The sequence below is a fragment of the Myxine glutinosa genome, chromosome 1 (assembly GCF_964187855.1).
Source record: "Myxine glutinosa chromosome 1, kmMyxGlut1.1, whole genome shotgun sequence".
In the NCBI taxonomy this organism is placed as follows: Eukaryota; Metazoa; Chordata; class Myxini; order Myxiniformes; family Myxinidae; genus Myxine; species Myxine glutinosa.
In genome coordinates this window covers 249,993,631-250,006,295 of record NC_136261.1, presented here as the reverse complement: position 1 = coordinate 250,006,295, position 12,665 = coordinate 249,993,631, and positions in this window count along the sequence as shown.

Genomic DNA, 12,665 nt, shown 5'->3' with positions numbered 1-12,665 from the left:
TCGCCACGAGGGGCGTGCCGTCGGCGCCATGCCCAAATAAGGAGACAAGCCCGTGGGATTACCATACAAGGTCACGAAACAGAGCACGGGGGGGGGGGGGGGGGGGAGGGCGATACCGAAACCGAGGGGGGTGTGTCAGACCCGCGCTGAAGGTATGGGAGAAGGGTGCGACGATCGCTGGAACAAGCTACACCAGAGATGCGGCAGATGAGTCCAGGTGCGTAAGAGGGTTGGCAGTCCACCGGGAGAGAGTTCAGAGTTGCACCGGAGTTGCGTGAGAGATATGAAAAGCCTTTGACAAAGAGCCGCTTCAACCAGCCCCGTTTAAACCAGCCGAGTGACCCTGCCGGTGTGCGCTGTAAAGCCGAATACAAGGAGCTGCCGGCGTGCGCTGTAAAGCCGAATACAAGGAGCTGCCGGCTCCTTGCCTCCTGCCCGGAGTGGACCTGCTCACTGTGCCCTGTGATTCCACCTGCTCATCCCTCCAAACGATTCCTACCCTTCCATCCATTTGCGTACGTGAGTTTGTTTTGTTCGTGCTGTCCTGGGTAGGTAATTAAGTCCGTATAAGCTAGTAATTTTCACTGTGTCACCTGCATTTTCATGTCACCTGTAAATAATCGTGACTGCTCTTTTTGCTTATGTGTGTGTAAATAATAAACCCCGTTACTCTTCTGTACGTCTTCTTCTCCTTCCTCTTTGCATTCGTCGTCTTAGTCTTTTCCCCATTGAATATCTGTGGCGCGATACGGCCAACGTTTGGGTGAATCGGGTTTAGTCGGGGAACAACTGTTCGGTCGCGGAGCCTCCGCTCGGCAAACATACCATCCTTAACCGCGTACCGTAACAATATATATATATATATATATATATATATATATATATATACTAGCTGAGGTACCCGGCTTCGCCCGGGTTGAATAAGAATAATACAAATATATGATGAAAAGAACATGTATATTTTAGAGCATTATCACAGTACATTTCCTACATGACGTTTTGTCAATTTTCAATTTCTCAACACCTCTTGGTATACAACATTTCTGGTTTTCTTACTTGGTGCCAAGACATAAAGATTGATTGGTTTTCCAACCCTCGAGCAGCCCACGTACAGCTGGCCATGGGAAGTACCCGGCATTGCCGGGCGGGGGAAGGGAGGGGAGGAGGAATGGGAGGGGAGGGGAACGCGGGGGGGAGGGGAGGAGAGGGTAGGGAGGGGAGAAGAGGAGGGAGGGGAGGAGGAGAGGGGAGAAGAGGAGGGAGGGGAGGAGGAGGGGGGAGAGGGGGAGGTGAGGGGGAAGGGGAGAGGGGAGGGGGGAGGGGAGGGGGAGTGGAGGGGGAGGGGGAGAGGGGAGGGGAGAGAGGGGGAGGGGGAGAGGAGGGAGGGGGGAGGGGGAGGGGGGGAGGTGAGGGGGGAGGGGGGAGGGGAGGGGGGAGTGGAGGGGGAGGGGAAGGGGGAGGGGGGGTGGGAGGGGGAGGGGGGTGAGAGGGGAGGGGGGAGGGGAGGAGAGGGGGGAGGGGAGGGGGGAGGGGGGAGGGGGAGGGGGGAACGGCTAGCTTGGCAAGCGATAGCAGGCTTCTTACTTTTATTTTTACCTCAATGAGGGCTATATATTGTTACAGACGCGGTTGTGGATGTTGGTTTACCGAGCGGTTTGGTATGACCGCGTCTGCACAGTTTACCCGATTATACTCGAACGTTGGCCGAGTCGCGCTATGCTAAATCAATTACGGAAAGGACACAACGGCTGGATTAAATGACACGACACCAGGGGTACAGTTCTCAAGACCTCCGGAGGAGGTTATAATAGTTCGGAACGTTAGATTACAAGGACGAGAGAGACAGCATAGGAAGGTAGGCACTTAATTACGGTCTTATAGTAGCCCCGACAGACGACAGATAAACAGGACAAAACTGACTCACACGGGGATTGATGGCAAGGAAGGGCAGGTAGTCGAGGCTCAGCACAAGGTGCACTCTTGGCTCAGGGACAGGATAGCGCGGTCCGAAAGATGCAGGGAGGTCTCTCAGCGCTCGGAGGTGGCGACTTCTCTTTCCAAGCTCGGGGCGCATCTGACGTCACGTCCGGTAAGTCGCTGCGTAGATCCGGCGGGGAGTGACACGCCCTCGGCTCGTTAGCTCCGCCCCAGATGGAATCGGCCCGTTGCTTCTTATTGGGTGCGGGGGTTACCGGGCTCCGCCCTTGACGAGGAGCTGACAGCCAGCCCCTTCGTGGTAACCCCGTGGGCGCACATGGCAATGGCGGCTAACCAAGCCGGTGTGAGGATGCACACTCCCCGCACCGCGGCCGCGCCGCCCCCGCTGTGGTTGTAGTTGTTGTTGTTGTTATTGTTTCATGAGGAAGATGGGAGGAGGTATGGGGAGGTCCTAAACTCACTACTGGTGCCATACAATCACATTCTGGTGCAACGAAGAGTCAGAATTAATGGAGACGAGTCCTTAACTGACATAGACTAAGAATAACTAGCAAGAGGTCCTAAAGTTGTCTACGTGAGATGCGGTGGACCTGGGCACGACATTTAATGTGGGAAAAAGGGGAAGGTCGGTTCTACAGAGTGTTGTTTACAGACAATGGGACTAGGGAATGGGGGATTGGGGATAGTTGGGGAGTATTGGGGAAATAGGGGAATATTTACAAGCGGATATGGAGGCCAAATCCCATATCCGCAACATTGCACCCTTCTCTACCCTCGGGGCGTCCCGACCCGATAAATTTTTACCTACTTTAGTGTGGCACTCAGATGTAGTTCCCTCTATTATTAACTCTACCCTGAGTGCGACAGTTTTACAGATATTCACAAATGAGTAAATATGTCCCTCTGCGACGTTGCACCCTTCTCCTCACAGAAACACACCCACAGGATAACCGAATCGCGGAAAGAATTCGCAAACTAAACATACAGCCGGTAGGGAGCATTATTTACAAGACTACGCTGATATTTACACTACGATCCAGGACCTGTTTTTGGAGGAACACATGCAGATGTTATGCATAGAGAGAGCACGCATGCCAGCATCGATACACCAACCCACGAGTGCTCTGTGGCCTTACGGCCTTTAATAACGTGCAGAGCACCCCTTCCAAGCACCAAAAGCACCACCCCATCACACAGTCAGCACCATCCGGTGCACCAATAAAATGTTTAATAATCATGGTGTGGTGTCGCAGCCGGCCGATGTTCTGCCGCTGGTCTTGCCTTCGTGTGGTGCACTTGGTGTTCTGGCTTCCTTCAAAAATAAAGAAAGGCGCCAACCGCGTCCATTTCTAGATTGTGGCCGTCAGGGGGCCAACTATTAGTGGTTCACCTGTATGGCATAGGTGCCACGTTGACCCATAGGTCCATCCACGGGTGGTGCTTGGCCGCAAAAGAACTGCGGTCCATTGTGGGTGGCCACCAAAATTGCGGTCCATATGGTGTATCGATCCAGGCAGCAAGCAGCGAAAGTGCAGGCCCACAACTGCGGAGCCAGCACCTCTCTCTCCTCTCTCTCTGCCCCAAAGCCAGATCCTCGGAGGTGGGAGACAAAAGAAGCAGCCAAGTGAGTAAGGTGGTAAGGGCGCAAAAGTGCACGCAACACAAGGTAATGCACACTAGGGGCACATGGGAACCAGGTGAGACAGGTACGTTCCTACCGTACGCTCCCCCCCCACCAGGTAACCTACATTGCCCCTCCCTTACCCCTTACTGTATCCACAAAACACAACACTACCCATAAACATCGACTTTACAAATCAACAAACGTCCCTACTGTCTTCCCCGTTCCTCCCATAAACCAAATTCGTCTTCTCTCCCTCCTAACCAATCAAATTTGCCATTTCCAACTCTCATCACAATTTGCCATCTCCAACTCAACATCAAAATTTGCCATCACCAATTCATCATCAGTCCCTCCTAGGGAGGGAGAGATGGAATCACCCCAATGTCTCATTCACGTCGTGATGCGTCTCACAAATCCACACAGCAATCCTTACTTCCTGCACACAGAACAAAGAAACACAGGTGTGGAGTCATCATCACCACAGGTAAGTGGCTGCATATGGTGTGACAGGTTCATCTATTTCCTATTTCCTAAATGACTTTAACAACTTTACATTACCCGGGGTCTTTCTCCTGCCAAACCATTGGCCCTCTTACACTATGGGTTCTAACAACCAATTCCCATTGACCAAACTGTGGTGCTTTTCAATTTGGGGTCTCACTCCCCCGATTCATCTCCCGGTGCCCTCGCACAATTTCTGGGCGGTGGCGTGTACCTCTCCCAGCGGGTCTACCCACCTGCACACCTCCACCACTGCAGTTGCCTCCGAGCTTACCTGCTCCTTACCCTAACCTAACTACCTGGGGAAGGCCCTCTGGCGCTCTCCCCACTCGGTGCCCTCTCTGGCACTGGGCTACCCGGGTCCGTCCTCCGGATCCTCGGGCCCCATCCACAACTCTACCGGCTCCCAGAGCCCACCTGCGGCCTCACCTGGCCGACATCCTCACAGTGGTGGAGGGCCCAAACCAACTACACACACTAACAGGCTACACGCCCAGCCATTTCCACAACACTAATGCACCCATCCACAATACCATTCTGCAACCGCACCACAAATGCCAATTTCCAACCACAATTTACCTATACCCTCTACCTAACACTTACACTACCCGCCCCGGGTACTCGTGAAAGGGGTCCACTCTTCCCCCATCCACACCTTCGCACCATGCACACCACTCCGTACCACTTACTCCATGTATTCCACACACCTGTACTTGCACACCTGTGCTCTCACACCTGGTGCCACCTGCACCCTTCTCTCCCCAAGCGCATTCGCGTTGATCCACAACACTCACTACTCATACACTGCTCCACACACTTGTCCAGTTGCACACCTGTGCAATCACACCTGTTCAATTCTCAACCACACGGCATCATCTCATCTAACTACTCCCCTCTGAAACTTGCGCTTCCCAGTCGTCCCTTTAAACTATTGCGCTCCCTCGTCATTATAATCCACACTAATCTACCTGCGTCCCCACTACAGGTATCAGTCACTAACTAATCTTAACGTTACCTAATGTCACCTTCGCTAGATCCCTATCAATATAACCTAACCCACCCGGGCTAGTTTTCACCGCCATACACCCCATAAGCTATTGCTCCTTTGCCCCCCATGGGAAGGGTGGCAGGGATGCCACCCTTACCCACCGGGCCCATCGCTCACTACCAATTTTGCACATCAAATTTCAACAAATCAAAAATTTGCCAATCACTACCCATCATCTGCCAATCATTACTGCCACTCCTTTGCCAATCATCAAATTTTGTTTTTCTCTATTTTTGGGGCCAAAACACTAACCTCATCACACAGTCTACTCACTAATGCCTCTCGGTGCGCCAATTCCTGTCCAAAGCCCGGCTTCGTAAAGCCAAGCCATGAATGCGGGTTGTTCTGCGCCAGCGGCTGGATGCGTCCGGCACTCGGTGATTTGCAAGGAAGTTGTATTTATTCAGTGATTTACAAGGAAGTTGTATTTATTCAGTGATTTGCAAGGACCTCAAGAAGGAGGTTTACCCGGGCCGAGATCCCACGCACCTTCTCGGCACGGAGCCATCCCATGGCTCGATCTCGACCTGCCGGAATGCCTCAACAAAAAGTGGTCGCCATGACGACCCTTCCTATCCAGCCGCCCGCTCCGCCTAGTGAAGCACGGACGCGGCCGTTCAAAGCGAGGCCCAGCACGCACCGAGGGCCCGATTCGGCTAAAAGTCGCTCTAACCTCTAACCCGGTTACCTTCGATGCCTCACCTGCATGCTTACACCCCGCAGCCCGTTCCTTGCTCACACATCCAGCCGTTTCCATGCTCCTCGTACCTTTCCTTACACACCCAGGTACCCTCATTCCACTCACCGCCTTGGTCACACACCTGACCACCGAACACTTTGGCACACATTCGTTGGTCGCACACCTCACCAACACACCTCTTCGCGCCCCCTCCTCTGTCACCTCCTCTGTGACAATCACAGGTGTGCTCTCACTCGCACACCCAACCACGTGCCTCACTACCAATTCCAGCGTGCATTCCCACTCACGCTCTACCATTCCAGGTGTGCATCCTTGCTCACCTGTCACAACCAACTCACGCTCCTTGTCACTCTCACTACTCTCACCTCCATTCTTGACAGCGCACTCACCCTTACTCTTGACAGCGCACTCTTTCCTCATGCACCCGTCCGTTACACACCTCTCTCGCGCACACTCTTGCACACACTCTCCCGTCACACCCTCTGTACCACTCACCACAGGCGTGCATTCTTCCTTGCCTTTGACAGCGCACTCTTTCCCCATGCACCTGTCCGTCACACACCTTTCTCGCGCACACTCTCCCGTCACACCCTCTGTACCACTCACCACAGGCATGCATTCTTCCTTGCCTTTGACAGCGCACTCTTTCCCCATGCACCTGTCCGTCACACACCTTTCTCGCGCACACTCTCCCGTCACACCCTCTGTAACACTTACCACACCGCGCTTCCATGTGCTCCCTCGCACACGCGCTACGACCGACTCACTCTCGCCAGCACCCTCACTCCTTGGCACGCACTTTTTCCTCACACACCCCAGAGTCGGACTTTCTCGCACACCTCCTTTTTCGCACACCAGACCTGTCGCACACTTCACCAACGGCCTCTCACGAACACCCGGGTCCATCTCGACCCCCAAGCTCATTAAATCCCCTGGCGCATCATACGCACGACCATATTGGTCACCACTTACACCGGGTCCTCTTCCTCTTCGCTTCTCCTCCATCACCTGCGAATCCCTCATCCGGTTAATGAGCACATCATCACGATCCAAACACAGACTTTGGACCAATTCTTTTATTTCCTCTTTTATCTCTTTCTTATCCTCTCTCCGTCGCTTCTTAATTTCGCTCACCCCTCCTGCCACTTCTTCTAATTTCTGCTTCACCTCTTTTATTTCCCGGTACGTCTCCTCAAGCTCGTCCTCCAAGGCTACCTTGACCGTTTCCATGTGCGTCCTCACCTGCCGGTCCTTCGTCTCCATTACCTCTATCACCTCGTCCAACCTCGTTGTCAGTCCCTCACGTACCATCTGACATTCCCTCTTCGTCGCTACCAAGTCATTTTTTAGGTCATTTTGTGTCGCTTTTAACCCTCCTATTACCGCTGTGTTCTTCTTTACCTGGTCCGTTAGTGCTTTTTGTCCCTCCGTCAGCTGTTCCACCTCCTGCGTCAGGTCCTCTATGCCCCCTTGTAACTTTACAGTCCCCTTTCTCACCTCCTTCTCCATGTGCTCCTTACAGTGCCTCACCTCCTCGCGCACTCCTCCGACCTCCTCACTCACACCTCTTCTGATCTCCTCTCCCATCACTTGCATCTCCTGCCCAGATGCCACCCTCGTCTGCTCCATTTCCTCCCTGTGAGCATCCAGTTTGGTCTCTACCCCCATTCTGACCCCCTCTATCTGCTGCCCCATTTGTTTAACTTCCCTTTCCGCTTGGTCCCTAAATTTGCCTTCCATACTGTTTTCTAACCCCTCTAACCCCTTTTGCATCCCTTCCATTTGATTCTCTTGAGCGGCCATTCTGTTTTCTACCCCCATTAACCCATTTCTCACCTCTTTTATCCCGTTGTCTAACCCCTCACCGGTACCCCTCGCTTCGTCCCTCATTACTCCCAATTGCTCACTCTGAGCATCCATCCGGTTCCCCATTACCCCCATTTGGTTTCCCATTACCCCCATTTGGTTTCCCAACCGCTCACTATCAGCCCTCATTCCCACCATTTGGTCTCCCATTTGTTCCATAAGGGCCTTCATTTGCAGGAGGAAAAGGTTCGAATCCACCAGCGGCGCTACCACGGTCGCGGGCGCGGTCGCCGTGGCCATGTGCGAGGCGCCATTTTGTGCGTCTGCTACCCCGTGCGTGACGACGCTATTTTGCGAATCTGCTACCCTCACTGCTTCGCTCTCCTCTTGTCCCTCATTTTGGTCCTGGATCGACCCTGCCTCACTCCCTACTACCGGAATCCAGCCGTCTTGGTCTGCCATAGCGCGACTTTCAAAATTCGGGTTTTTATTTTCGTAAAACAAAATCAAATTTCGCCGTTATAATTTCGAGCGCGGGAAACGCGCTCCGGATCGAATTCCACTTCCCGACACCAAAATGTTACCCTAATGGTACAATTGGTGTTCCAAAATTTGGGCCTAACTGAATTTAGTCCCAGGTCCGAATCCAACTCCTCGACACCAAATGTTACAGACGCGGTTGTGGATGTTGGTTTACCGAGCGGTTTGGTATGACCGCGTCTGCACAGTTTACCCGATTATACTCGAACGTTGGCCGAGTCGCACTATGCTAAATCAATTACGGAAAGGACACAACGGCTGGATTAAATGACACGACACCAGGGGTACAGTTCTCAAGACCTCCGGAGGAGGTTATAATAGTTCGGAACGTTAGATTACAAGGACGAGAGAGACAGCATAGGAAGGTAGGCACTTAATTACGGTCTTATAGTAGCCCCGACAGACGACAGATAAACAGGACAAAACTGACTCACACGGGGATTGATGGCAAGGAAGGGCAGGTAGTCGAGGCTCAGCACAAGGTGCACTCTTGGCTCAGGGACAGGATAGCGCGGTCCGAAAGATGCAGGGAGGTCTCTCAGCGCTCGGAGGTGGCGACTTCTCTTTCCAAGCTCGGGGCGCATCTGACGTCACGTCCGGTAAGTCGCTGCGTATATCCGGCGGGGAGTGACACGCCCTCGGCTCGTTAGCTCCGCCCCAGATGGAATCGGCCCGTTGCTTCTTATTGGGTGCGGGGGTTACCGGGCTCCGCCCTTGACGAGGAGCTGACAGCCAGCCCCTTCGTGGTAACCCCGTGGGCGCACATGGCAATGGCGGCTAACCAAGCCGGTGTGAGGACGCACACTCCCCGCACCGCGGCCGCGCCGCCCCCGCTGTGGTTGTAGTTGTTGTTGTTGTTATTGTTTCATGAGGAAGATGGGAGGAGGTATGGGGAGGTCCTAAACTCACTACTGGTGCCATACAATCACATTCTGGTGCAACGAAGAGTCAGAATTAATGGAGACGAGTCCTTAACTGACATAGACTAAGAATAACTAGCAAGAGGTCCTAAAGTTGTCTACGTGAGATGCGGTGGACCTGGGCACGACATTTAATGGGGGAAAAAGGGGAAGGTCGGTTCTACAGAGTGTTGTTTACAGACAATGGGACTAGGGAATGGGGGATTGGGGATAGTTGGGGAGTATTGGGGAAATAGGGGAATATTTACAAGCGGATATGGAGGCCAAATCCCATATCCGCAACAATATATAGTCCGTGCTTGGAGCCTTCAAGTTCAACATGAAGTTTTTTATGAAAAATAATGCAGATGTATAACAATCCACCAATGCAAGTTCAGAAATGAATGCAGATCCTTTACTTTGCGATACAAACGCAATTCCCGCCATTTCCACTCACGATCGAGGCCTCCACAGTGACCGCGCCTCTTCTTCCTCCTACAACTTCGTCTCACTTCTTTCACTCCAAATGCACGAAATTCTGCCGCATGAAATTATGTAGAGGCCTCGTCGGGAGGATATAAGGTAGATAAGGAAGGCGTTGTAACAGAAGAATCAAAATAACAGTGGAAGAACATAAGGAAATGGGAGTTATTCTGGACCCACAGCCAAACCCTACAAACCATTGCAATACACCCTGAACGTCTAGCGCCGCCACAAACTACACCATGGAATTGCAGCTGGCGCGGTTTTTTTAAACCATTGATATTAAAATAAAACGTAGCCTAAAACCACCGAGATTTTATGCTGATTCCGAATCTGTGTCTAAAACTTTTCTCCGATGTGTGGTTCTTGAGTTATAAGTGGACATCCAGACACACACACACACACACACACACACAGACACTCCTCCTTTATATATATATATATATATATATATATATATTTGCAGTTTTAGAACCCACACTTGTAAATAAATAATTACTTGTAAATATCCCATGACATTAAAGGTTAAAGGTAGCACCCTTAGTTAGGCCACAGCCACACGTAGGTCACCATAGGAATTCCAGTTATTTCATTATTATGTGTTTTAGTTAAGGCCGTGTTTCCAATAGTTGAATCTGCGTTGCATCAATCAAATAAGGAGTAGGCCCTTTTGTTCATTTTTCGACCTCTCTCCAAATTCTGTTACGCGCCTTGGTTAGCGCTCACTCTACGCCGCCATTAACCATGCGGTCAGGCTCGAGGAAGAAGGGGGCGGAACGCCAAGAACAAGGTGTGGCTTGTCAACCAGCCGTCAAAGGCGTGGCCGGTAAGCCCTCACCAACCAACCAGGGCTGAGGTGAGATCGCTGGCGGGCGTGGCTTTTTGGCTGGGGGAGTGATCTTGGCTCGCGTTATATAAGCGCGAACGAAAAGCCCTTTTAGGGACTTCTTGCAAAGGACTTGAGGGACTGGTGGGAGAGCGTGGACTTGAAAGGACTTCTTGCAAGGGATTGGTGGGAGAGCGCGGACTTGCACGGACTTCTTCCTTTGGTGAACTTGATGAGAGAGTGCTGAGTGCATTGCGAAAGCCTATACGGAGCGCACATTGGCAAAGGAGGACTCACTCGCTGGCGCTGAATAGAGAACTTGAGAGAGAGAGAGAGCGTTTGCACGACCATACGTTTATCACGTACAAAGGACACGAGCCTTCCCCCCCCCTCCCCCCCCCCCCCCACCCCGCCATATGTAAGGTCCGCTCACGTTGAACGATACGCGGAGCTGCCTGCCGGGTTTCGCGCACTGGACTGGAGTGGACCGGAGCCTGGACCCCATCGCCTGGACCATCTACCTGGACCTTCCACCCTACCAGCTACAATCCCCGTGTGAGTGTGTATGTTTGTCTGGGGTTGTAGAATAAGACTGTAATAAGACTGCCCTGTGTCCTGCTTCTTCCCATTCTTCTTGTACATTCTTTCCTTTCCTCTTCTTTTTGGTTTGTAAATAAATTACCTTGTTCTTTCTTGGTTTTCCCTAATCCGATTGCATCCATCCTTTCTCTCAATTGATTACCTGTGGCATGATTAGGAACCACTCAGAATCGGGTTTAGTCATCGTTAACGGCTCGGATCGCGGATTGCTAACCGCTCGGCATTCTCCATCTTTTCCATGGTTCGAGCGGGAGTTATTCCCTCATTTCCGGCGGGCGTTAGTACTTAGGTAGCAGCGAACCCCTAGGCCTAGCAAACCCGACCTAACGCCACGCCGGGAAGAGCGTTATAACTTCCCAGGACTCGGGACGGTCAGCTAAAAAGACAAGGGGATTAACCCCCCCTTGATAAGGGGAGTACCGACCCCCGAGATCCGTAACAATATATATATATATATATATATATATATATATATATATATATATATATATATATATATATATATATATGTACAACTCAAAGTAAACACGCAACACTTTATACAAGAGCTCTATATTTCAGCCACTAATTTTAATACCCAATTTTGGCGAGGGGTGACAAGGGTCAGCAATCTCCATTCTGTCTCATGGTGAGAACTTCATCTGCTACTTGAAACCAATACCTCGTTCATTCATATTTTCTCAGTTTTGAGGAAGGTTGACGAACTTCAGCAATCTGCGTTCTGTCTCCTGGCGAGAACTGTGACCGCTAATTGAAATACCTCCTCTATTCCTCCAACTGCGACCGCTAATTGAAATACCTCCTCTATTCCTCCAACTGCTGGTTAGAGATCAAACAACGCAAACACACTCAAGACTGATAAAGTGCAACAAGAGAACTTGGACTTTGACTGCAGGTCAAAGCAATAGGTCTTGTTTCTATTTTAAAATCTTACATTAAATGGTTTAAGCTCAGATTAGGATCGCGTCATCTGATGGCTAAGAGGCACGGTGCACCAGCTTGGATGAGGGCAAACGCCTGTCATGGCATTTCATAAGGCGCCCTTACCTGTAACTCTGTGGGTACCCCATTTGCCGCCACATTCAGCCGGTCACCTCCACACCACTCGACTTGCGTCCAGCCGACTACGCCAAATTGTCGAAGAAGTGACTCGACTCTTCAGGTTTTTGAGCTTAAACCGTTTAATCAGACATGCGCATGTGAAGACATTCTTACAGCACAGTAAAAATCACGAGGCAATCCAGCAATATCTCTTCCCCAGTGCAAGCATTTTAAACACTCCTGGTTTGAAGAGGAAGAGGTGAGATCATGGCATATGACGTCAGTGTGTCTCAATGAGGAACTATACTCGTCAGGTTTTGAATAATAAAGCCAGAATTCCCAGACGATTGTGTGTAGGCATGTCTACGAAGCCGGGAGCGGTCCTTGGAGAACAAAGAGTTTGTTTACTACACTGAGCGAGGAAAATATGTACGCTCGTTGCTTTCTCACCATTTCCAAAGGCAGTCCACCAAGTGGTATTTGAAACTAGTCGGCTGAGAGTATATGACAGTATATATCTGATATAATTATTTTAATACTCGATAGTTATTTGAATGCATAATATTGAGGATATGTATTTAACTCGATAGATGATAAGATGAATTTTAATAGAGCTTACACATCGATTCCTACTCCAAGCTAGAATACAGGTATTATAT